Consider the following 23,637-nt stretch of genomic DNA (forward strand, 5'->3'; position numbering starts at 1 on the left):
CCTTCCTCCCTATGCTCTGCCATCAGTGGCAGGGACTTCGGTATATGTTGGCTATGCTAGAATTCTCTGTCTAAACCCCTCAGTTTACTGGATTGCCCCTCCCTCCTGAAGCACCCTCATTTCGATTACACCGTCAGCCACTTCCCCTATCTTCTTTTCCCCATTACATAGAATATCAGCACAGAGACAAGCCACCAGGCCTAACCGGACGATGTAAGGGCTCATGTTCCATGCGATCCTGCTTCCAATTTACTTCATTGAGCCCCATCTGCATATCCTTCATTTCCATTTTCCTCCTGTACTTATCTAGCTTCTCCTTAAATGCATCTCTGTTATCTGCCTCCACCACTCCTTGTGAAAACAAGTTCCACATTCTGACCACTCTGGGTGAAGATTCACCTGAATTTTTTATTGGGCTTATTATTCTTATATTTATTGTTAAATAAAAACAGAAAATGCTGGAAATACTCAGCAAGTCTGGCAGTACCTGTGGGGAGAGAAACAGAGTTAACATTTCAGGTCAATGACCTTTCCATTCTTTATATTTATGGCCCCTAGTTCTAGACTCCCCATAAGTGGAAACATCCTCATTACCCTATCAAAACCCTCCATAATTTAAAGCACCTCTATTAAGTAACCTCTCAGTCTTCTCTTTTCTGGACAAAAGAGTCTTTCTTGAAAGTTCTCTCAGTTCTGGTATCGTCTTTGTAAATCGTTTTTGCACCTTATCCAGTGCCTCTATATCATTTTTGTAATACAGATACCAGAACCGTATGAGATACTTTAAAAGTGATCTAACCAATGTTCTACACAAGTTTAAAGTAAAATTCCCCATTCCTACTTTTCAATTCTATCCCTCTAGAAGTCACTGCATAAAGGATCCATTTGTGTAGCTCCTTGAAATGGCTCAAAAAGTGTAGGAATAAATTGTTGTATAATTGTGTACTGCTTTCTTTCACCACTCTAAAAATAATGTCTGAATCAGACCGATAGCAAAATCAAAATTACACCAGAGTAAATTCTGACAGCATATCCTGATTCCCACAACCTCGAACAACTGTTACAGAACTGATGGCACTTTAACCCTTGGGATGCAGTTATGCACTAAGTTCATCATTGCAGTGAATGTTTCCACTTTGTTGCAACAACAGGTGTAAGGGGTAACTGATCTGAATCTCGATCCCACTTATATCTGGTAAAATGAAACTCCCAGCAGTGTGAACGCCACCTTTCGCGTTTGGCTTCCTAGCTCTTTTCCCGATCCCAAGCAGCCTTAGTACATCTGGGTGCCTGAAAACCAGCTTTAGAAGGAGGAAGTCAGAGCTGCTTTGAAAGAGTCCGTGCAAATTGGTTCTGTGAGCCCACAGCGAACTTGAACCTTCAAATAAATGTTTACCTTTTAAACGGAGCGTATCTGAGCGATTTTCAGCTCCATGGGCAGCCATTGTTTTTAAAGCTTACCACTCCCATACTGGGATAATCAAACAAGTTTTAAATAAAGTTGACAGAGGCCAGTAATAGTAACCTGATAAACCTGATGATCATTTAAAGAAAACGCACTTTTCTCACCCTCCTTTTTTAATTTTCTATTCTTATTTTGACTCTGCTTGTATTTTATTCCTAACCAATAAATGTTAATCTGCTTTGCTGGCAGCCTGATTTTCCTTTTATTTCTCCCTTATAATCTTTCTCTCTTTCTCAGTGTCCTACTCTTAATTTTAAAAACAGAATTGACTTTTATCTTCATTCTAATACCACCTATTCTCGACCACAGCGTCACTTTTGATTGGAAAAGTCCCACTTTCATTCTGGTGGTAGGACTCACATTTGAACATAATGCCCTGGCCAACATTTATCCCTCAACCACTTGTCTGGGTAAGTGCAGCTCCAACAATACTCAAGAAACTCACACCATCCATTTGATTTGAACCCCATCCACCACTTTCACCATTCACTCCCTCCATCACCAATGCAGAGTAGCAGCAGTGATGGAGCAACTCACCAATGCTCCTTCGACAGCACCTTCCAAACCCACGACCACTACCATCTAGAAGGACAAGAACAGTAGGTGCCTGGGAACACCACCAACTGGAAGTTCCCCTCCAAGCCACACGCCATCCTGACTTGGAAATATATCGCCGTTCCTTCACTGTCGCTGGGCCAAAATTCTGGAACTCCCTCCCTAACAGCACTGTGGGTGTACCTACACTATTGGGACTGCAACAGTTCAAGAAGGCTGCTCACCGCCACCTTCTCAAGGGCAATTAGGAATGGGCAATAAATGCTGGCCTAGCCAGCGATGCCCATATCCCATGAACGAATATAAAAATGGCTAAAAACAGATCATTTGGCCATGACGGTGTTAACTGTGGCTCAGTTGGTTCACACTCTCGCCTCTGAATCACAAGCTTTTGGGATCAGTCCTACTCCAGGACTTCAGATCAAAAATGCAGGCTGAGCCAAGATCCTATCTTCTCCTCAGGCAGATGTAAAAGATCCCATGGCACTCTACTGATGAAGAGTAGGGGAGCTATTCCTACTGTCCTGGCTAATACTTAACCCTTGGCCAACATCACAAGGAGATTACCTGACCATTTTCACAATGCTGCTTGTGGGAGCTTGCTGTGCGCAAATTGGCTGCTGCATTTCCTGCCGCATTTGAAAATAACTTCACTGACTCCTAAAGCGCTTCGAGGCGTCCAGTGGTCATGGAAAGTGCGATATAAATGCAAGTTTTTCTCTCATGACCACCTTGCTGCTTGTGGGATCTTGCTGTGCACAGACTGGCTGCTGTGACATCACAGCAGTGACGACGCTTCAAAAATACTCCCTTGGCTTTAAAGTACGCTGGAACCTCCATGAGGTTGTGACAGGCGCCAAAGCGTACAAGCCTTTGCTATTTTTGGGGAATCTGGGAGCAGGTTGCTCACCTGTTGCTTGCCCATAGTGCAAAATAAAAATCGAAGAGGGCATTCAATTTTCAGCGTTTAAATGTTTTTTTTAATTATAATTTGAAGCTTTATAATGAAGGAGGGGTGAAAAGGGGGTTTCTTTAAAACAAACTGCAGTGTTATGATAACGTTTATAACTTGAACTGCCTGTCCCGTATGCACTCAGCTGCTCAGTACAGTTCAGAACTCCCAAGTCTCACACCTTCATGTCAGGAAGCAATGCATCAGCTTCTGGGACGGGGTGGGGGGGGTGGGGAAACTCTCCTGAAATTTCTTCTTCTTCAACTCGATTCCCACACTGGCCGAACAAGGAAAGGGGGATGGGGAGGGAGGGAGGAAGTCATTATATTGTAGTCACATCTTTTACTCCAGTCCACAGGACGTAAACAAATCAGATCGTGTGCTAACTTGCCAAACCCCAGCAACTCGTCATCAGAGGAGGTTAGTCTCTCAGAATGATTCATTAATAAACTTTCAGAACACTTTTTAAAAAAAAATGATCGTTACATACTCATTTTTTAGCACAACCTTGAAACGAAAGTTGCATTATAAAAAGAATATATCTCCGCAGGATTAAAATGCAACAACTTCCATAAATATGAAATTTGAAAATGCTGTTTTCGCTGCGAGGGATCAAAGCATTGCAATTTTGTGAGAATTTAAACACATTAAAAATACAGGGCGAATGTTCTCCTCCAAAACGTTTTAAAAAGTAGAAAAACAAAAAAATAAAATAAACAGGAGACACAAGTTAAGTAGATAAATGAGTTTAAAAGAATCTCTTACCTTGAGGGAGAAGGGAGTCAAAGGGTCATTGTACAGGGCTGCGGTGGGTTATAAGGCGGCGACAGGCTCCTTGCAGACCGGGCGATCTCACGCCAGACACCGAGCAAGAGTCTAGGGCTCAAAGGGCTGGGGGAAAACACACACACAAGTCAGTCCCCAGACGGGTCCTACCTGCGGAGAGAGGCATTGGGAGGGGGGTGGAAAGAAAGGAATAGGAGCTTTTATTTAATACCCCCCTCCTCTCCCAGTGATGTCACTGAACCATTAAGTTTTTTTTTAAAAAGTGCCACGCTAGGCTGAACTTTTGGTAGAATCAAACAACACACAACAACGCCCAGCTCCGTTGTTGCCTGATATCATTTAACACTTAATTTCAATCTTCACCTTGAGGATCCTGCAAAACACCCACCCCTCCCGTCACAAGCAGCGAAGTCAGAAAGTATGCGGAAAAGAGTTTATGGAAAACTGGCAGAATTGTTTTAAGAGGGGGCGAGAGACACACACACAATTGATGCACCAAAAAAAATATATGGATAAAATCAACCGAGGTTTCTTTTTAATCTTATTCGGTACAAATTTGTACCCGGGGAAGTCGATGTGAATTTTAACCCACGAAAATGAACTTATAACTGCTATGTTTTTGGTAAGTTTCGAAGCCCCGCTTATGCCAAACAGGAAATGTAAAGATTTCTTTCAATAACACTATTTTTGTCAGAATGTGACTGGGAATCTTGGCGTTGGTAACACAGGACGTAAGGTTGCAAACACTTTTTAGGTCCTGCACTTATTTTTCCCAACGCATCATTATGATTTATTTAAAGCTTTATTTTTTTTTTTAAAAATGTTTAAAATCTCAGCAATGACTTAGATAAGAAAGGTCACATTTGAACATGTAAAAAAGAAAAATTCTTAGAGTCAGCTAATGCTCTCCAGCAGGACCAGGGATTACCTCAGTGACTTTTAAGTTTCATTCAACATTTTTATCAAAAGAAATATCTTAAATCCATTAAAATTCTGATATAAATTGTTCATTAAAATTCAACATAGATCATGGCACAATTAACTCATAGACTCGTAGCTGATGTCAATTCTATTTGATTTGTCACCAATGTTTTCGAGAAAGTTTTACAGCAATTTTAAAATCCTGTTTGATTTTTCACTTACTAGTAGTTTACTTTATCTCAATGACTTACTCAAAAGAGTTTTGTTATGGTGATGGGTGATAGCAGTGTTTATGTAACTATATATTCATCTTAATTTTTCAGTGTTGGGGAATGGACCACTTTTGCCACTTTAAAGCCCAACCATTGTCAAGCACACTCAGGCCCTGGTGTAACACGGACCAAATGCAGAAGGGAGCTCCCTGCGTTCTGGTCACAGTAAAGTCCCTGGACCCTTAATCAGGTGGTACCATTGGACAGCTTTTGGTTCATTTTCCATTGCCTTCATCAGACATTCCTGCAGTCCTGTCTGAGTGTGAGACTGCCAATCAAGGGCCAAGGATTGCTGTTTTGCCCTGCAGGTTCATACCTGCTGGTTTGACACTGCCCGAAATGTGTTCTGCTGAGAACTCACCCAGTCAGCAAGTGCAGTTGTAGAAGTCATAAAAACTCAAAACGACTGCCTTTGGACTGTTTCCAGCCGGCATCACCTTCACCTTTCCTTAGCTGTTCCAAAAGCAGAAAGTGCTGGAAACACTCAGCAGTTCAGTAGCCATGGGTGGACAGAATGGACACATTTATATTTCAGCTCAGAATAACACACTCTGTTATGTTAACTTGTTTGTTCTCACTAGCCATGCCGACTGACCTGATGAGCATTTCCAGTATTTTCCATTTTTTTTTTCATATTTCCAGCTTTTTTGCCTTTTATTTATATTCAGTAGGAGCATAGGGGGTAGGCGATAAAGACCAAAGTCTGTTTAGTTTGCTTCGTACCATTCTGATAGCCTCTGTCCCAGCTCATTTGCTGCTGACACACTCATTCAAGCCTTGGCTACCAACTCTGCTGTCCATGTCCTTACTTGCACCAAACCCCATTTACCTATCACCCCTGTGCTCGCTGACCTACATTAGCTCCCGGACAAGCAACACCTTGATGTTAAAGTTCTCATTCTTGTTTTCAAATATCTCCATGGTTCCTCGATACCTCTGTACTCCTCTCCAGCCCCATAACCCTCCGAGATACCTGTGTTCCATTAATTCTGGCCTTTTGCACAGTTAATTTTAATCACTCCACCATTATGGCCCTATCTTCAGCTGTCTAGGCCCCCCAACCTCTGGAATTCCCTCCGCATGCCTCTCCACCTCTTTCCTCCTTTAAGACACTCATTAAAACCTAGATCTCTGACCAAGCTTTTGGCCATTGGCCCTAATATCCCCTTATGTGGTTCAGTGTCAAATTTTGTTTTATAATGCTCCTGTGAAGTGAATTAGGACATTTTATTACATTATTATTATTAATGTAGGAGTCACATGATACAATGGTAATGGATTTTTAATTGATAATAGAAACCAAACTTTATCAATTAGTTTAAAACCAAATCAGACATGAGGTGAGGAAGAACTTTGGGAACCATGAGTCCCCTCAAGCATGCTGCGCCTATCACATTGTGTCTCAAAATTACTCATATGTTGGTCTGGATTTAATGCAGTCCATTGCAGCAGGAAGCATGGCAGTTGGGCCCACTTAATCGTGGGAGAGGCCCCACATCAGTCTCCCGGCAGCAGCAAAATCTCCCTTGATTAAGTGGGAGAATAGATGGGGTTCCTGGCCACCCAGCTACAGGGTGTCAGTTAGACTCAATAATGAACCAGTTGACAGCTATTACCCCCCGAGCCCACCGCAATTCAGTGGTGGCCCAGGGATTGAAAGGAGGCCACATGGCTTTCCCATGCCCTTGGAAGACCGCCCAGCAAACCCTGTTGGGTTTGCCACTGGCCTCCCAGTGTGGGGGAGCCCCCTCATTGTCAGGGACTCTGTGTCTGATCGAGGGGCCCAGCATTGGGCAGGAGGGTGGTCGCTGAAAGCCACCACCCCTCTGCCCTTGTTTCTGACCCCCCTGCTCCACCCCATCCTATGATCCCCATCCTGCCTTCACTCACCTTTGACCTGGAATATCCCACAATGATCCTGGGCCTCTAGTGGGTGCATTGCCATTAGCAGCCACTGCTCCCATTAGCATTGCTGGCATGAGGAGCTGCTGGCCGGCAGCTTGTGGCGTGCGGGACTTCTACCGCCAGGGTCCTCAGCCATGAGGAAGACCCAGTGGTGACTACTTAATTGCCTGAAAGGCACTTGATTCCATCAGGCCTCCCCCTCCCAACTAACGGGGGTTACCCACCAGTTCTCAAACCAGTGGGCGAGACCCCATCGGCCCAACAGAACCCCGGCCATTGCCTCCCAAAATATTATTCCCTGAAAGAAATAGATATAATCTGTGTTTGGATGAATCAATATTAATTGCTTCCACCATCATCCTAGAGAGCCTGCTCCATGGACTGACATTTTCATATTGTTCTCAAACCAGTGCAGCCAACTAGATGGATTTTATCAGACTGGAAGATCCAATTTTTTAATATCGCAGTTCCTGTAATTTTTACTGACTTTCCTGGGGATAGTGCATGTGCTGTTCTGATTGTTGCTGGTCATGACACTGTGACACCAAAAATTTCTACACATCCTCTGGCAAAACTGCCACGCACATGTACAATATTAACAAGCCCTTATAGTGTAGCTGGTTTGCAGGCAAATAAACTATACTGCCTACTCATAAATATGAGCCATAGTGCTGCATGTAGATCACTTTCCCAAGATCTAGGACACAGAGTCAAAGCTGCTTTTAGCTGGTGTCCTGTTCCATTTGGTTGCTGACCTCCAGTCAAAGCCTTTTTTGTCTATGGGCTGATAGAACTGGGATTCAGCACTGTTCTGCATCTTTTTTTTTGGCTCTTCAGTCAAAGAAAAAGCTAAGGGTGTGTCACTAGGAGGCAGGGCTGTTCAATCATCTGCAGTAGATAAAAGGGCTGTGCTAAAGATTTGGAAACTATTGAGTTGGCCCCATATTGTTTTTCCTGCGTCCATCCATGTAGCCTGGAAATTCAACCATCACAACCAGGCCTGAGGAGGCCCACAATAGTGGCAATAACTGCAGTGGGCAGGACCCCCTGACTGCTGTCCCACAGCCCCAGGTATCTAAGACTTACAAAAAAACACAGAGACCCAGCATCACTGCTCTCCACACATATATCTGTCGTTGGTGATGAACAAGTGTTTCCTGGGCATTAGTGACAGGAAAATTGGTGGCATAAAATTCATATTAATATCCATATTAGTTTGCAACTACCTCAAACTGTGCAGAGTTGGGCTTAAGTATTTGAAATGTATCAATGCCATTCTAATTTCAGGTCTTTCCACCAATGTGGCAACACCACCTTACAAACCCCTATGAACATGAAATGAAAGCAGAATAAATGACTGAATAAGCAATACGCAAGTATGAATAGAAAGTGTGTTTTCCTTGGCTGTGTGCGATCTGGGCTCATTTCCATATTTTGAACGCTCTTGGTATAGGCAGTAAGAGGGAAAGAGAAGACCACAGGCAAAGAAGTAAATCAATTCAGAAGACATCACCAGAGGTCTGGAGTTCCAAAGCCTGAGCTTTAGAAACTCTGCCCCTGCTGTGAAGTCCTGCTTGACAGGAGTGCAGATCAGAGATTTTAAAGGCAGAGATTTGAAAAGCTGATTTGTGCTGCTTCCAACTTTCTAGTCAATCATTATAACAACTGGAAAATCAGGTGTTCTGGTCACCAGACAAGCGGACTTCCATATCCAATTCTCTGATCTGAGTTCCCATCGATTTGAACAAAACTTTACCTTGAAAGCAATCCAATTTTCATTTCCTGAACAGTCTCTGTGCTCAAATCTGTAACAGTGACAGTGTTTGCTGTTATGACATGTTGCTGTCTTCTATGATATTGGGGCATGAATCCATTTTAAATAATTAAGACCAACCCCAATTTGTTTCTAAAAATATAAAAACAAAAAACAAAAAACTGCGGATGCTGGAAATCCAAAACAAAAACAGAAATACCTGGAAAAACTCAGCAGGTCTGGCAGCATCGGCGGAGAAGAGCAAAGTTGACGTTTCGAGTCCTCTTAGGGTCATGAGGACTCGAAACGTCAACTTTGTTCTTCTCCGCCGATGCTGCCAGACCTGCTGAGTTTTTCCAGGTATTTCTGTTTTTGTTTTCCATTTTGTTTCTATCGCTGGAGAGCATTTTTAAACTGTAACATTTACTGTAATACTTGTATTTCTAATGCAATCTAGGGTATAAATTGAAAGCATGCTGAAAAACCACGATGGAATTATCATGTAATTTAGTATACTGTGTACAATGAGTAAGTGTCAGCAGTCAGACAGTGGGTAGCATTCTCACCTCTGAGTCAATAGCATGTGAGCTTATGTCCCACCCTCAGGGACTGGAGCACAAAATCCACTTGTTGTGCTGCCTCTAGAAACCTATAATTTTTAAAAAGGAATGAGATTCCCAAACAACTAACAGAAATAACTGAAGGACAAGACTTAAGGTTTTTACTGTAACAAAGAAACTATAATCAGCAGAGATCAAACATTAATTAGCCGGCAACTAATACGCCAAACTAAAGAAAAGGCACTTTTGCATTAACCAACGAAAGCAATTGAGATTCATCTTACAACCCCTTCCAGACCACACAGATATGCCTCCGAGGTGGGGTGCTTTCAGAATTCCCAATTTTACCTTAAGTTAAAGGGTGACTGGGAAAAAGTGCCGCTGAAGACTGCGCATATGCAGGGAACTGGTCGGTCACATATGCCACATGCTGCAGCAGGATTTGGTGCCACGGGGGCGTGGAGGACATCCACTGCCAGTGGCCATGAAAGTGACCACAGTGCTCAATTTTTATGGCAGTGGCTCCTTCCAGGGCTCCACAGCTGACCTCTGCAGGATCTCGCAAGTTCCACACACAAGTGCATCCAGGAGGTCACGGATGCCATATTCGCGAAGACACACAACTTTGTGCATTTTGCCCAGGATCAGGTAATCCAGGAAGCGAGAGCGCTGGGATTTGCGCAGATCTCGGGTTTTCCACAGGTGCAGGGCGCCAACAACTGCAGTCACGTGGCGCTTAGATCTCCATGGCAACAAGCAGTCAACTATGTCAGCCACAAGGGCTTCCACCCACTGAATGTTCAGCTGGTCTGTAACCACAGCAAAAACATCCACCAGGTCTGTGCACAATTCCCTGGGAGTGTCTATAACTCCTAGATTCTCAGTAGGACGCAGATCCCTGATATCTTCCAGGGTCCACAGAGGCTGCAGGGTTGGCTCCTTGGGGACAAGGGCTACCCGCAGAGGACATGGCTGATGTTGCCCATGCGGCGGCCTCAGACTGCAGCAGAGAGAAGGTACAACGAGGCTCATGTTTCAACTCACATTTTGGTGGAGCAAACAATCGGGATGTTGAAGATGAGGTTCCGGTGCCTGGACCGGTCTGGTGGAGCCCTGCAATACAGTCCGCAGAGGGTGTCACACATCGTTGTTGCCTGTTGTGCCCTTCACAACCTGGTGCTGCAATGGGGAGAGGAGCTGCCTGAGGAGGAGATCGAGGAGCTGCACAGCTCCTCCAATGAGGATGACGTCAACAGGGATGATGGTGAGGAGGCCCTTGAACGCAAGGATGATGGCGATGAGGCCATCGCATTGTTCAGACAAAGCAGGCACACTTAGGAGGCCCTTATTGCCACGAGATTCATGGGGAATGATGACAACATGCAGTGAGGAGACTCCATAGACCCTCACATTGTATCTGTGAATGTTTGACTCTTGTCTGGCTGAAGGCAGTGCACATACCCTCTATCATAAGGCTCCAGTCATTGAGCTGCACCAGATGCCCGTAGTCCCTACATTCCAGGAGGATGATGATGACATGCAGTGAGGACATTCCATAGATCCTCACATTGCTTGTGTGAATGTCGGACTCCTGTCTGGCTGAGGGCAGCTCGCTTGCGCTATGTGAACAGGGTCATATCATGGATTTGCAGTGGGGAAACTTGAACTTCTCCTGATCCTATGACATCCTTCATGAGCTGAACCCTTCAGGACAACAATGTCCGCGGACACAGATGCTGATGAGATGGGGGCCAGCCGCACCTCAAAAGGAGCTGAGAGCACACAGAGAGAGTGATGGAGCTCTGTCACCAGCCCAGGACATTCTGGCCACAGTGATAAAGCCCCATTGAGGTGCAGGCATGACTGATGTGCTCAGTGACTGTGAAGGTTGCACACAGCACAGGGGTGAGGGCCTGGAGTGAGACACCTGCCTTTCTCTCGTGCAGGAACCAAGCTTTCACTTCACGCAGACACGAACACTGCTCATCATAACAAGGAACCATAGACTGGATGACATTGTTGGGAGTTTATTTACAATAATCAACATTGTGTACAAGTGATTAATGCCCGTGCCCACGCTGTGAAACTACAATTTCTTAACCTTCCTAACCCTGCTGCTATATCTTGGTGTTCCCCAGACATTCACAGCAGATGTGGAGGCAGCCTGCTGACTGTTAAGCCCTGTCTGTGATGAACTTGACGGCATCCTCTGGAAGGCCAAGACCTGGAGGGTTCCGGCCTGCTTTCGGAGTCCTGCTGTGTGGCACACTCCTCAGCCCGTGGAGCTGGAGCTGCTGGGGTCACAGGAAGAAGGGATTAGGATGGGCTGGACACTCCCAGAGTCACCTGGGTGGATGGCCCCGCGGGTGCACCTGCTAATCCTCCTCCCCATAGGTGCCCGAGGACCCCTGGCTGACTCTTTGAGGAGAAAGGGAAGCTGGAGTGAAATCAAGATGCCCTACACCCCTCTTCCATTGACACTGTTGGAGGCTAACTATGGGGTCAGCGATGGAGTTCAGCTCGCGCAGCAGTGCAGGACCAATGCCCTGGACCGAGGTCTCCATGGCTACCACCATCCTACCAGTGTTGACCGTCTTGCATTGGCATGCCAGCACTATCACCTCAGACTGAAGGCGGATGGACTCCTCCATCGTGCCTTGTGATCTGAGGAGCGCAGTGGACATCCCTTCCTGATGTTGCCTTTGCAGCTCCAGAAACTGAGATACGACCAAGTCCAGAGGCTCGTCGTCTCACTCGGACTCAGCAGATTTCTGGCCTCCAGAAGTCCTCTGTATGATGGAAACTGGGGAAGTCCTTGATGCTGGCTGCTGTGGATCAGACAGTGCAATGTGCTCACCTGATTGTGACCCCAAGGCTACTCTAAAGCTAGGTCCCAGCAAGGTGTGTGTCTTTGTGCTGGTGGAGGGTGTGGGTGACACGTCTTCAATTAGCGTGCCATCAGATTCTTCTTCCAAGGTGTCTTCGGGACCTGAGTCGAGGACCTGGCTCATGGACCCCTCGGCTGCTTCCCAGATGTGCCTGTGAAAATAAGGAGAGATAATTAGCGCATGGCAGGGGACTGCGGAACAGGGGAACTGACTCACTGCATTGTTGTCTGATGGATGTTGCACTGCTAGGTCCTCACTTAGTTGAGCACTGCCGACCTCATCTTCAGTACAGGAATGGTCCAGGTCATCGTCGGCCAGTTGGATGACTCTATTTTCAAAGTCTGTTAGGACCTTGAAGTCAGGCATTCCTCCACCAGTCTGCAACGTCTTCCTTCTGTTGTGTGCCAGGTTGTCCTGCATGAATACAGATGGAGAAGGTGTAAGCAGGTCACCTGCCAGGCCAGATAATAAGGATGCCTGGCATGTGTGGGCACTGAGTGGTTAATGCATGGGATGAGGACCAGGTTCTCAGGGCGGATGAAGGTGTGTGTGAGAGAGTGAATTGTGATATCCCTTGAACTGACAGTCAGTGGATCCCTCTGGATGTGTGATGGTCTTGTCAGTGTGTGAGTTGAAAGTGATAAGCAGAGCGACTTACCCTGGCGAAACAGAGGAGATCATTCATCCTCTTTCGGCACTGGGTGGCCGTCCTCTTTTGCAGGGCATTGGTGCTGACCACCGCTGCTACCATCTCCCATGCTGGAGTGTTGACCTTGCTTGCTGGTCTTTGCCCTGAGCAGGGGTACTGCACTTAGTGTAAATCTGGGACGATTCCGCCCCTCATTTGGTTATAGCAGAGGTTTTGAATTTTTAAAAATGTGGTGCATTGCCAATTCAGAATTTGCTTGACTATGTGCAGTTTGTAATAACTAAGCCAGACAGATATTCTTGAGAGAAACAAATAGGGGGTTAGTTTTATTGTACTAAAACCCACCCAGGTAAGGACATGAAAACTGTTAAAAATGTACAAATACATCGTACTCCCCCCACCTAATGCACACAAACACGCATTCAAGCACCAAAGCATGCAGAGGAAAAATACAACTTCACAGAGCATCAGATGTTAAACTTGGCCAAGTAAAGTGTGGATGAAAGTAAAACAAAAGTAAAGTCAATAAAGACTCACTGATTGTATCCAGAGCCTTTGGTTCATCAGCTGAGGCACTTGATTTAAAGTTGTGGTTGGTCTGTCCCTTTTCTCCTGGAAGCATTGGTATAGAAATCCAATGGCTGTCTGCTGTAGGAATGTAGACATATTTTTAACTCACCAAAACGAGGTTCAAGATTTAGATGAAGTATTGTAGAAAGAGAGAGGGGTTGGGGGGGCGGGGTGGAGGGTGAGAGACAGTTGCTCCGTTCAGCAGCTAGACTATCTCTGCCAAATCCCAAATTCAAACATCCACACAAAAGGTTGCATCACATGACCTCTCCCCATGTTGATTGTATATTCTAAAAGGAAGTTGATCAACTCATGTCTGGCACAACTCCACTTAACCATTGTGACAGCCGAGGTAATTAATTTTTAATGTTCCAGCAATTAACTCCTGAATGGATCATTCTTCCATTTGGATGAGTTGGGAAGGAAGCTTTTCACATCGCCAGGGAAGCCAATATCTGCTGGGGCCTCCATAGACCCTACGTCTCCATGAAATGGAATGTAGCTACGCAGATGCAAATTGGCAGCCATTTTGTCAGTGTCTTTGCCTTTCAGTGAAATATCCCTTTTTAAAAAGTTTAATATGTGAAACCAGCTGATGAGATATCAAATTAATTCCATATAGCACATCTTGGTGACAACATAAAATGCTGGAAACACTCAAATGGACAGGCAGCATCTGTGCAGACAGAAACAGATTTAGCATTTCGGGTTGATGACCATCAGAACTGGAAAGTGCCAAAGATGAATAGCTTTAAAACAAATATAGAGCCAAAGAAAGGGTTCAGTTGACAGGGAAAGAACAAAGGGGAAATGTTGTGATACCCGGGCAGGAGTGAACAAACAGCAAATGGGATAACGGTGCAAGTCAAAACTTGGTGATAATAGGATAACGACAGAAATAAATGATGGGCGCAAAAGAGATGTAAATGATTACAGAATGTTTCAAATGACCATAAAGCTGCATCTTCCAGACTGAGTTAAATATTCATCATAGTATTGTAAAAGCCAGGAAGATATAACAAGAAGACATCAGTGAGATCCAAAATATCAATGACTGCAGTGAGAAATCAGGAATGTTAGGCAGTAAACATGGTTGATTCAAATTTCCTGGCTAACTTTGGAGCCAAAGCTGGTCCCTCTTCATTTTCAAGTGCCCAATCTTGCAACTGGTTAGTTGGACAGATTAATTTTGATCACTTGAGTTTTCATCGATGTAGATCTTTTGCAATTGTAATGAATTTATAATTCAACTCTTTTACTGTAGCACCGCTTATTAAAAAATGTTACCCTGTATGTAGGAAACTTAGCATTTATATGGTGTCTTTCATGACTTCAGGACATCCTAAACCACTTTACATCCAATGAAGTGCTTTTGGCGTGTATTCACTTTTGTAATGTAGGAAACATTGCAACTATAAAGTATTACAATATCAAAATTATCGTTACAAATGATGGGGAGGCGATGGTGTAGTGGTATTGTCACTGGACTAGTAACCTAGAGACCCAGTATAAATCTCTGGGGACCTGTGTTTGAATCCTGCCATGGCAGATGGTGGAATTTGAATTCAAAAGTCTAATTATGACCATCTGGCTCACTAATGAGAAGGCAATCTGCTGTCCTTACCATGTGGCTCCATGGTCTCTTAAATGCTCTCTGACCAAGTGATGCCCATAACCATTGAATTTTAAAAAAGGATTTATTTGAAATGATGTGCTTGTTTAGTGGGTACTGCCAGATCACATCCCCTGTTCTAGACTTGATATTAATTGCAAAATTGGGCTGGGTTACATAAAGTGCTGTTGGATTCTGTTCAACATCTATGAAAAACTGCTTACTATTGAGACTCTGAAGGGGCTTGACAGTGTAGACACTGAGAATTGGTGATGGGGCAGTGAACCTGGGAGTCCCTAGTCAAGAATCTGCACACAGGCACTAGATGGGTCATTGGACACTGGCATCTCCTCTGAAGCCATGAACATCATGACCTCATTCCTGAACGATATCTTTGAACACATCATAGGTGAGGCTTCCCGCCTGGCCCATTGCAACAAGCACAGCACCATCAGCTCCTGGGAGATCCAGACCGCCGTGCGCTGCTGCTGCCTGAGGAACTGGCCAAGCACGCCATTGTAGGGATAAAGGCGGTGACCAAATACACCAGCTCCAAGTAAAACACTACAATTTACTGAGAAGAAAACAGAGGACAATAGGAGCACCTGGGCACACTTGGAAGGATTCCTGCCCACGTTCTGAATTTTGTGCTCATCAGGTGCGGGCAATTGACGGGCCCGGGAGCGGACGGGAAACGGGCCCCCCAACAATGATCTGTCCCCGACTGCGATTTCACGCTGGCTGGCCAATTACCCCGGAGAAAGGCTCAGCACTGCCGGTGGAGGTTGGAAGAGGGCTGGCTCTGAGGTCACTGCGGGTGCTGGTGAGCGCTTCCACTGAGCTCCCTGAAGACACACAGCTGCCCCATGGAGCTGCAGACCTCCACAGAATAAGCGAAACAACAAAATGCTGAAAAATATGTCCATGCAGCACAATCAAGCACCAGCCCCCAGGTATCTCTTTTTATTTTATTTCCCCATGGAGAATTCATCCCGCCCCGGATTGAGGTTTGAGCAAAAAAGTAAAGGCCGCCTGACCGATTGGCCCGTCCGCCAACCGTAAAAGTGGACGGGCCACGAAAAAGCGCTTTCAATTGCCTCCTTAATGGGCTTAATTGCCCGTTTAATTGTTGACAGGCACACTTCCGACTGCCGTGTGCACCTGCCAAGCGAGATATCACGTGATTGCACGATGATGTCGGGATGCTCGCCCGACATCACCTCACGCTATTTAACGGCCGGACGGGTGGGGTGCGAGCCTGCCCGCGGGATGTAAAAGTTTCTGCCCATTCCTTTAAATGGACAGACAATGAGGTGAGCCTCATTCCAAGCTTGCAACCCTGTGCTCCTGATTTACATGCACATTCTGCATTCAGACAATCCAATACGCCCAGGTACTGGAAAACAAAATATTTCCCACAAAGTCCTTATAGCACAGTATTTGACCGCTTCAAATCATTCAAAGGTTTCTTTGTCTCCACTACCCTCCTGGAAGAGGCCATTCTAGGTGTTGCCGTTCTTCTTGCCATACAGAAGAATTTTTGTTAGTTTAACCCTGTGCCTCCATGATCTAATATCAGGATAATAAAATAATTCCATGTCACTACTCAAAGTTTCCTAGTGTCCTGGTTAACATTTATCCCGCATCTAATATCATTAAAATTGGTTACCTGGCCTTTTAACATATTGCTCTTTGTGGGACCTTGCTGTGTGCATTTCTCTGTAATACAACAATGACCATGCTTCGAAATTATTTCCCTGGCTGAGGAGTACTTTGGGACAACTTAAGGTCATGAAAGATGCAATATGAATACAAGTTCTTTCTTAATTATTTAGCGTTTAATCATGACAGCAATACAGGAAAAGCACAGTTAAGGGTACATGCCAACATGACTTTCTCATCTTGTTTTAATGTTTCAACACACAATCATTAATAATATTTCAGTATGCTTTACATTGACCACATTTGCCAAAGATGATAGTCAATCTCCGACTGACTTGCTAATTGTTAGAGGACAGGAGGTCAAAGTAAGAGTCTAACTATCAGTTCCTTAAAAATCAAAGTATTCAAGAATAATTCTTATTAAGATTGTGATAGATCATGGAATGAGAAAAGAACATTCAACTAACTTTCCTGCCAGGGCAGAATCTGGCTTGTCATGGATTCCGTAAGTTTAGTAAACCTGCTGTAATATCACTTCCCTCAGAAACACAGAACCTTTATGGTCTTAGTAGCAGGTATCCAAATCACTTTTAGTCTTGTTTCTATCCCAATGACTCTTAAGACTCACTTCAGTTTCACTTTCATGCTTTTTAATACAATCTGGATCCATTGATTATTTTGCAACCTTGTAATCCATTCCAAGTCAGCCGCTAGTCTCCAGTTATCCAACTCTTACCCACAGAAATTTTTTTTTAAATCTTGCTAATTTGCCTCATTCAATTTACAATTCTATCCCTTTCCCCTTTCTGAAGTTGTTGACATGGACGGGTGGGGTGTGAGCCTGCCCGCGGGACGTAAAAGTTGGTGGGGCGAGGTTCTACACATGTAGATCTTCCTCTAATACCTCACTCACCCCGATTGGACTTGAGATAAGTGGCAGCAATTATATGGAAAGGTAGGCCGTGCTGCCCCAACAACAACAGGAACTTGCACTCATTTAGTACCTGCATCATTTGACATTGAGACATAAAAGCTGGTACCAGGACAGATTCTTGGTCAAAGATAAAGGTTTGAAAGAGTGTTTAATAGGAGAGGGAGGTAGAGAGGCAGAGCAGCTTAGGTAGGGAATTCAGGAGCTTAGGACTCAGACCTGGAGACATGGACACCAATGGTGGAACGATGGAAATTAGAGATACACACAGATCTTAGAGCACTGTAGGGATGGAGGAAATCACAGAGATGTGGTGGGGCAGAGTCATGGAGGATATGAAAATAAGGATGAGAATTTTACAATCAAGGAATTGCCAGACCAGGAACCAATGTAGGACAACATGCATAGGGATAATAGTAAAATGGGACTTGGTGTAAGTTAGAATATGGGATGGGGTTTTGGATGATCTCAGACTTACAGAGGGTGCAAGGTAGAAGGATAACCAAAACAGTATTGGAATAGTCAAGGCTTGCGATAACAAAGGCATGGATGAAGGTTTCAGCAACAGATGAGCTGATGCACAATTACATAAGGACGTTGTTACAGGGGTGAAATTAGCAGGTCTTACTCTTGGAAAGGGTATAGGGTTGGAAACTCAGCTCAGAGTCAAGTGTGACACCAAGGTTGCAAAATGCCTGGTTAAGGCTCAGTGGTCAGGGAGTATAATTAGTGATTAGGGAATGGGGCTTGCAATAAAAGCATTTCCGGAAGGGAGTCTAGAGAGTGAACAGGTTGTAGGATCCTTGACTGATTTCCCCTTCCGTGTTCCAGGGTGCTGAGGCCACTTGCATTTCTATAGCATCTTTCACATCAAAGCACATTACGGCCAATGAAGCCAATCAAGTGGTTGTACTTGTTTGAAGAAAAGTTGGAAAATTCTCCTGATTACATGATCAATATTCATGCTTCAACCAATACCACCAAAAACAGATTAACAATCATTTACCTCATTTATTCTTTGGGAGACCTTTCTGTATGCAAATGACGGCTGACATACACACACAACAACAGCAGAAACACTTCAAAAGTAACTCATTGCATTTAAACAGGGGTTGAGGATGTGAAAGTTGCTATGTGGAGTGTAAATGCTCACAGGATGCTCAATGATTTCAAACAAATCTTGCTCTCCTTCCACCTTTTCCAGCAGACATGATTGCATTGTCTGTAGGATTCATGTTTTCTTTCCCAGTTTGCATTATTTTACACTAATTCACAATAAGAACCATCTACCATGAAAATTCAGATGATTAGTCATTGACCTAAAATGTTAACTCTGTTTCACTCCCCACAGATACTGCTTGACCTATCATAGATAGGTTGCAGCACATAAGGAGGCCATTCGACCCATCATGTTTGTGCTGGGTCTCTGCAAGAGCAACTCAGCTTGTCCCTCTCCCTGTAGTCCTGTGATTTTTTTTTCTCTTCAGAGAATTATCCAACTCTCTTTTGGAAGTCATGACTAAATCTGCCCTCACCACACTTTCAGGCAGTGCATCCCAGATCCTCATCAATCGTTACGTAAAAAGGCTTTTCTGCCACGTCACTTCTTTTGCTACTCAGCTTAAATCAGTGTCCTCTGGTTTGATCCTTCTGCCAATGAGAATAGTTTGCCTCTATCTACTCTGCCCAGAACCCTTGAGATTTTGAACATTTTTATCAAATCTCCTCTCAACCTTCTATCCGATAAAGAGAGCAACCCCAGCTCCTCCAATCTACTCACTGAAGTCCCTCATCCCTGGAGCCATTCTCAATAATATTTTCTGCTCCCGCCCTAATGCCTCCACATCTTTCCTAAAGTGTGGTGCCCAGAATGGACACAATACTCTATTTGAGGCTAAGGTGGCCACTGTTGAAGTCGCTAATATGGGACACCATTGTGACCCATGGGATGATGTCATTATGTATAGGAATGACATCATTGTGCTCAGAGATCTATCGTCGTTCAAGATGGAAAAGGCCCAATTGCAAGCAAGCCAGAGAGACCGGGGCAGGCTGGGAAAGAATATGAAAGCCAACCTCTATGTTTTCTATGTCCCAGGCAGTTTGTGGCCCCTGCAAATGGGGAAAGGAATGAATAGTGGCCCTACCCTATGCTTCACTGAGGTAAGTACACTCCTGGAAGTTGAGCAGGAAATTCTTCTGGAGTTTCGGCCAATATTTACTCATCAGCAACAATGATAGCAACACTAAAGGCAGTTCCACAGAGTGATGAGGATGCTTGGCACTGAGTCCTAGAGTAAAGAGAGGGAAAGGGAGAGAAAAAGGAAGGGGGGGAGAGAAGGAAAGAGACGCTGTAAGAGATGGGGGCAAAGTCAGTGCTAGATAAAGGAGGTGTTAAAGGGATAGTAAAAGGGAGAAACAGCATTTTAAAAAGTCCACATCCCACATGGGTAATCATTAGTCAGTCAGTTGGTCAGTCCGTGATCGATGAAGGGTTGTGCGCCTCCTTGAGCTTCCTTCTTGCTCTCGAGTCCTCAGCCTTCATCATTCGCCCTACTTCAAAACCAGCTACACCTTGGTGAAGTAGGACTTGCCATCATGAGCAGTCCAGTGCACTCTCTTCCCAGCTGTTGAGGTCAAAGCCAATCTTCTTTAAATAAGCTTTCAATGCACAAGCTCCTCCTTTGGGAAGCTGCTCAGACAAGTCTTCATTAACCATCACCTGCAGATGGACACAAAGGTCACAGTCTACAAGGCAGTCATTCCCCCCAACACTCCCCTAAGGCTACAAAACCTGAGTGACGCATTGCCAATACCTCAGAAAGCTCAGGATATATCATCAGTGCAAATCCCATGCGTCACCTGGATGGTTTGTCATATAAACACCTGCATCCTCCAGGAAGTAAGCATCCCAGCAGAGAGGCAACCATTCTCGTGCAGTTGACAGGCCACTGCATCAGAATGTCAAACACGTACCTGCTGAAGTGCACTCTCTACTTCCAGCTTGCAACTGGTCAAAGATTGCAGGGTAGCCATCAGAAACATATCAAAGATAGAATAGCAACAGTACATTTATATAGCCCCTTTAACATGATGAAATAGCCCAAGAGGCTTCATAGGAACATTATATAACAAAATATGACACCGAGTCACATAAGGAGATGTTAGGTCAGATGACCAAATGTTTGGTCAAAGAGGTAGGTTCTAAGGAATGTCTTAAAGAAGAATGGTGAGACAGAGAGATGAGAGGTGGTGAGGTGTAGGGAGGGTGTTCCAGATGTTGGGGCAACTGAAGTCACAGTCACCAATGGTGGAGCAATTACAATTGGGGATACACAAGAGGCCAGAAATAGTGGGGTGCAGATATCTCAGAGGTTGTCGGGTTGGAGAAGATTACAGAGATAGGGAGGGGTGAGGCCATGGAGGGATCTGAAAACCAGGGCCAGAATTTTCACCCCAATCAGGATCAAGCTGCCTGGTTTAAATTTCAAACAATGCTTGGCAGTGGACTGTCAGTCACCAGTACTGCTGCGTTCTCCATGGCAACATCTCTACCAATCAGAGTCCACTTGCCAACCAATCAGCACTCTCTTCACATACAATATAAATTGTTGTCTTCCGCCTATATTGGTATTCTTGCAAAGTGTCCTGATGAGTGCAAGATGAAAAACTTCGACATGTCTCTTTTTTCAGCAATCCTCAAGCTCTGCACTATCAAATGACTATTAACTCATATTGCTCAAGTGACCGTTCACTTTTTCCTGATTATTGTTTCTAAAATCTTACCCACTATTGATGATAAACTGATTGGTCTGTAGTTGCTAGGACTATACTTACACCCTTTCTTGAATGAGGATGTCACATTTGTTACTCTCCAATCCTTTGGCACCTCCCATTGTATCTAGGGAAAATTGGAAAATTATGGCTATCTCCAGCCCCTCAGATCTTGAGCATGTGAAACTTGCTACTTCTTTCTTTCCTACCAATAAATTTGTGGAGACATTTGACTCAAGTTAGTCCAGTCCTCTTTTTTTAAATTTCACCATCTAATAATATATTGATGATGATTGCCAAATTCCTCCCATTCTTCTACCGGTCATGATATATAATGGCAAGCGCCCCAAACTGCATGAAAAAGAAATAGCTAAATAAAAACTGGTGAAGGACACATAATTGATTGACTGTTACAACTGATTCACTGGATACATTTGCAACATTTAGAGGTTGGGAACATTGGAAAGGTCATTAAAAAGGTAAAATTAAATGAAAAAGGTAGTAAAATTAAGATTCGAACACTGATGACAATTTTACTTGACAGGTAAAGTATTAGAGACTGCCAAGCAGAAGTGTTAAACCCAGCTAATGACAATGTAACAAAGATATTTTCTCCATTCACTGATTCCTTGTTTACATTGTAATTTGGTAGTTGGAACCTTTCCAATTTCTAGCATGCATTAAGGAATGGCTAATCTTATGCACAAAGAGGATATTCATAGATGTTCCTTCCTTTGTAGCCTGCACACATGCAGAATCTGCTTTGGATGGAAATCTGGGACAGAACTAGAAAGATCCTGGATTCATCTGTACTTGGAAGCAGGACAATTGGAGCATTAGGAGCATCTGTACGTCACCTAAGAAGCTACTGCAAGGTTTGAGTGAGTTGGAAGTGGTTTTTGTGTTATACAAGAACACACACAGCCATCATACCTTTCTGATCTTGAGTTTAGCTGCAACTAGTTACACAAACTATAAAAGATATACATTATACATCTCATTACTACAGCTCGATTCCAGTCAAGTTCAATTAGCATTGCACCTTTCGTTCAGATCTGACCTCTGGGCCTCTTAATCTCCTGGATATGGCATCACATCTACTCTTGTGCAACACAGTATACATAACACCTGAAAAACAGGGAGAAGATATTCAGAAAATTCCAGTCAAATAGAGTTTACAGCACACAAGGCATCTGCCCAGGACTCCCTTGAACGTGGCACTGATTTCCGCAGGTAATTAAGCCATAAACATTTCTTAAGGATGAAAGGAAAACTCACGTCCTGAAAATCCAAAATTAGAAATGAAATGCCGGGAGTATTTAGCAGGTTAGCCAGTAATTGAAAGAGAAATATAGGTTGATGTTTCAGGGGGACCCATCACCAGTACTATCAAGATCCTACTTTAGAGGCCTGTCCCAAATAAGGAGAGAATAGAAAATGACCATTAAGAGGCCAAGAGTTTAAATACACCAAGTTCTTTCTCAAAGAGGCATCAAAAGGGAGGGACAGTCTGCAAAGTTCTACTAGTGGACCTCCACTGCTGCTCAAGATCATTTGAACGATGCAAAAGAAACATCCTACAGATGCTGGATATCCCAAGCCGTAAATGCTGGAAAATGCTGAGCAGGTCAAACAACATCTGAGAAATGAGTTAATGGTGGGTACAGTTTTAAACAACCAACAAGTAGTGAACCTGACAGCACAATGCCGGTTTTACAGCCTGCCTAATTGTACTCTCCATTGAGGCCATTGGGCAGTCATGTTGGGTAGAGTGTGAAACCACCATTCAACCTGATCCTATGAGTTAGGTTAAAAGTAGCCCATAGTAACATCACATGATGATAAGCTTTCATCAATTTGGATGATATTTATGTTTTAAAATGAAAAGAGTAACTATGTGACACATAATGTATCACAGCATCAGTAAAATGAAGCTGAACAGGACGATCTCTTTCAGGTGGCCAGATCTATTATCTGAAAAAGACAGATTCTGTCTTCAGTTCAATCAGGGAAGTTTGTAGTAAAATTTCTAGGTACAGATCAAAAGGAAACAAGTGCCTTTCTGATACTTCCCTAAAGGGGAAATAATTTAGACATTTTGAAGGGTAACATCTGAATGTGAAGGATAAACATGAGACCCAAAAGCATTAGAGAATTACATTTCTGCAAGAATCCTTCTGACCGCCTTGTGTAACTCGGTTAAAGTGCCACGACAAACCAAAAAATTGGTTTTGCTGATTCTCTGTAGCTCTTCCACTAAAGTAACAGCAAATGATTTGGAGAACCTTTGTGGCTAATTCATCCTATATATATATATATATATATATATACACACACATATATATACATATATATATATATACACACACATATATATATATA

The 23,637-nt window shown here is 43.9% G+C and overlaps 1 protein-coding gene and 1 long non-coding RNA gene across 4 annotated transcripts in view; one reads left to right on the forward strand and one right to left on the reverse strand.

Moving 5' to 3' along the window:
• The window catches only part of kcnj15 (potassium inwardly rectifying channel subfamily J member 15), a 42,089-nt gene extending 28,753 nt beyond the window's left edge, over positions 1-13,336 (reverse strand). Inside the window, exons 1-2 of one of the 3 annotated variants that reach the window (XM_078560294.1) lie at positions 13,244-13,336; positions 3,738-3,908 (exon numbers count right to left, since the gene is read on the reverse strand). The gene's annotated coding sequence lies outside the window, so the exon portion shown is untranslated. Of the gene's footprint in view, positions 1-3,737; positions 4,287-13,243 lie in introns of those variants that run through there. The other 2 variants (XR_013579221.1, XM_078560293.1) reach the window with 2 other exon arrangements.
• Positions 1-23,637, forward strand: part of LOC144691800 (uncharacterized) — a 78,564-nt gene that overhangs the window by 23,901 nt on the left and 31,026 nt on the right. Inside the window, exon 2 of the long non-coding RNA XR_013579222.1 lies at positions 8,144-8,345. This is a non-coding gene — a long non-coding RNA (uncharacterized LOC144691800). The remainder of the gene's footprint in view (positions 1-8,143; positions 8,346-23,637) is intronic.

Source organism: Cetorhinus maximus, chromosome 16 (genome assembly GCF_964194155.1).
Source record: "Cetorhinus maximus chromosome 16, sCetMax3.hap1.1, whole genome shotgun sequence".
NCBI classification, from domain to species: domain Eukaryota; kingdom Metazoa; phylum Chordata; class Chondrichthyes; order Lamniformes; family Cetorhinidae; genus Cetorhinus; species Cetorhinus maximus.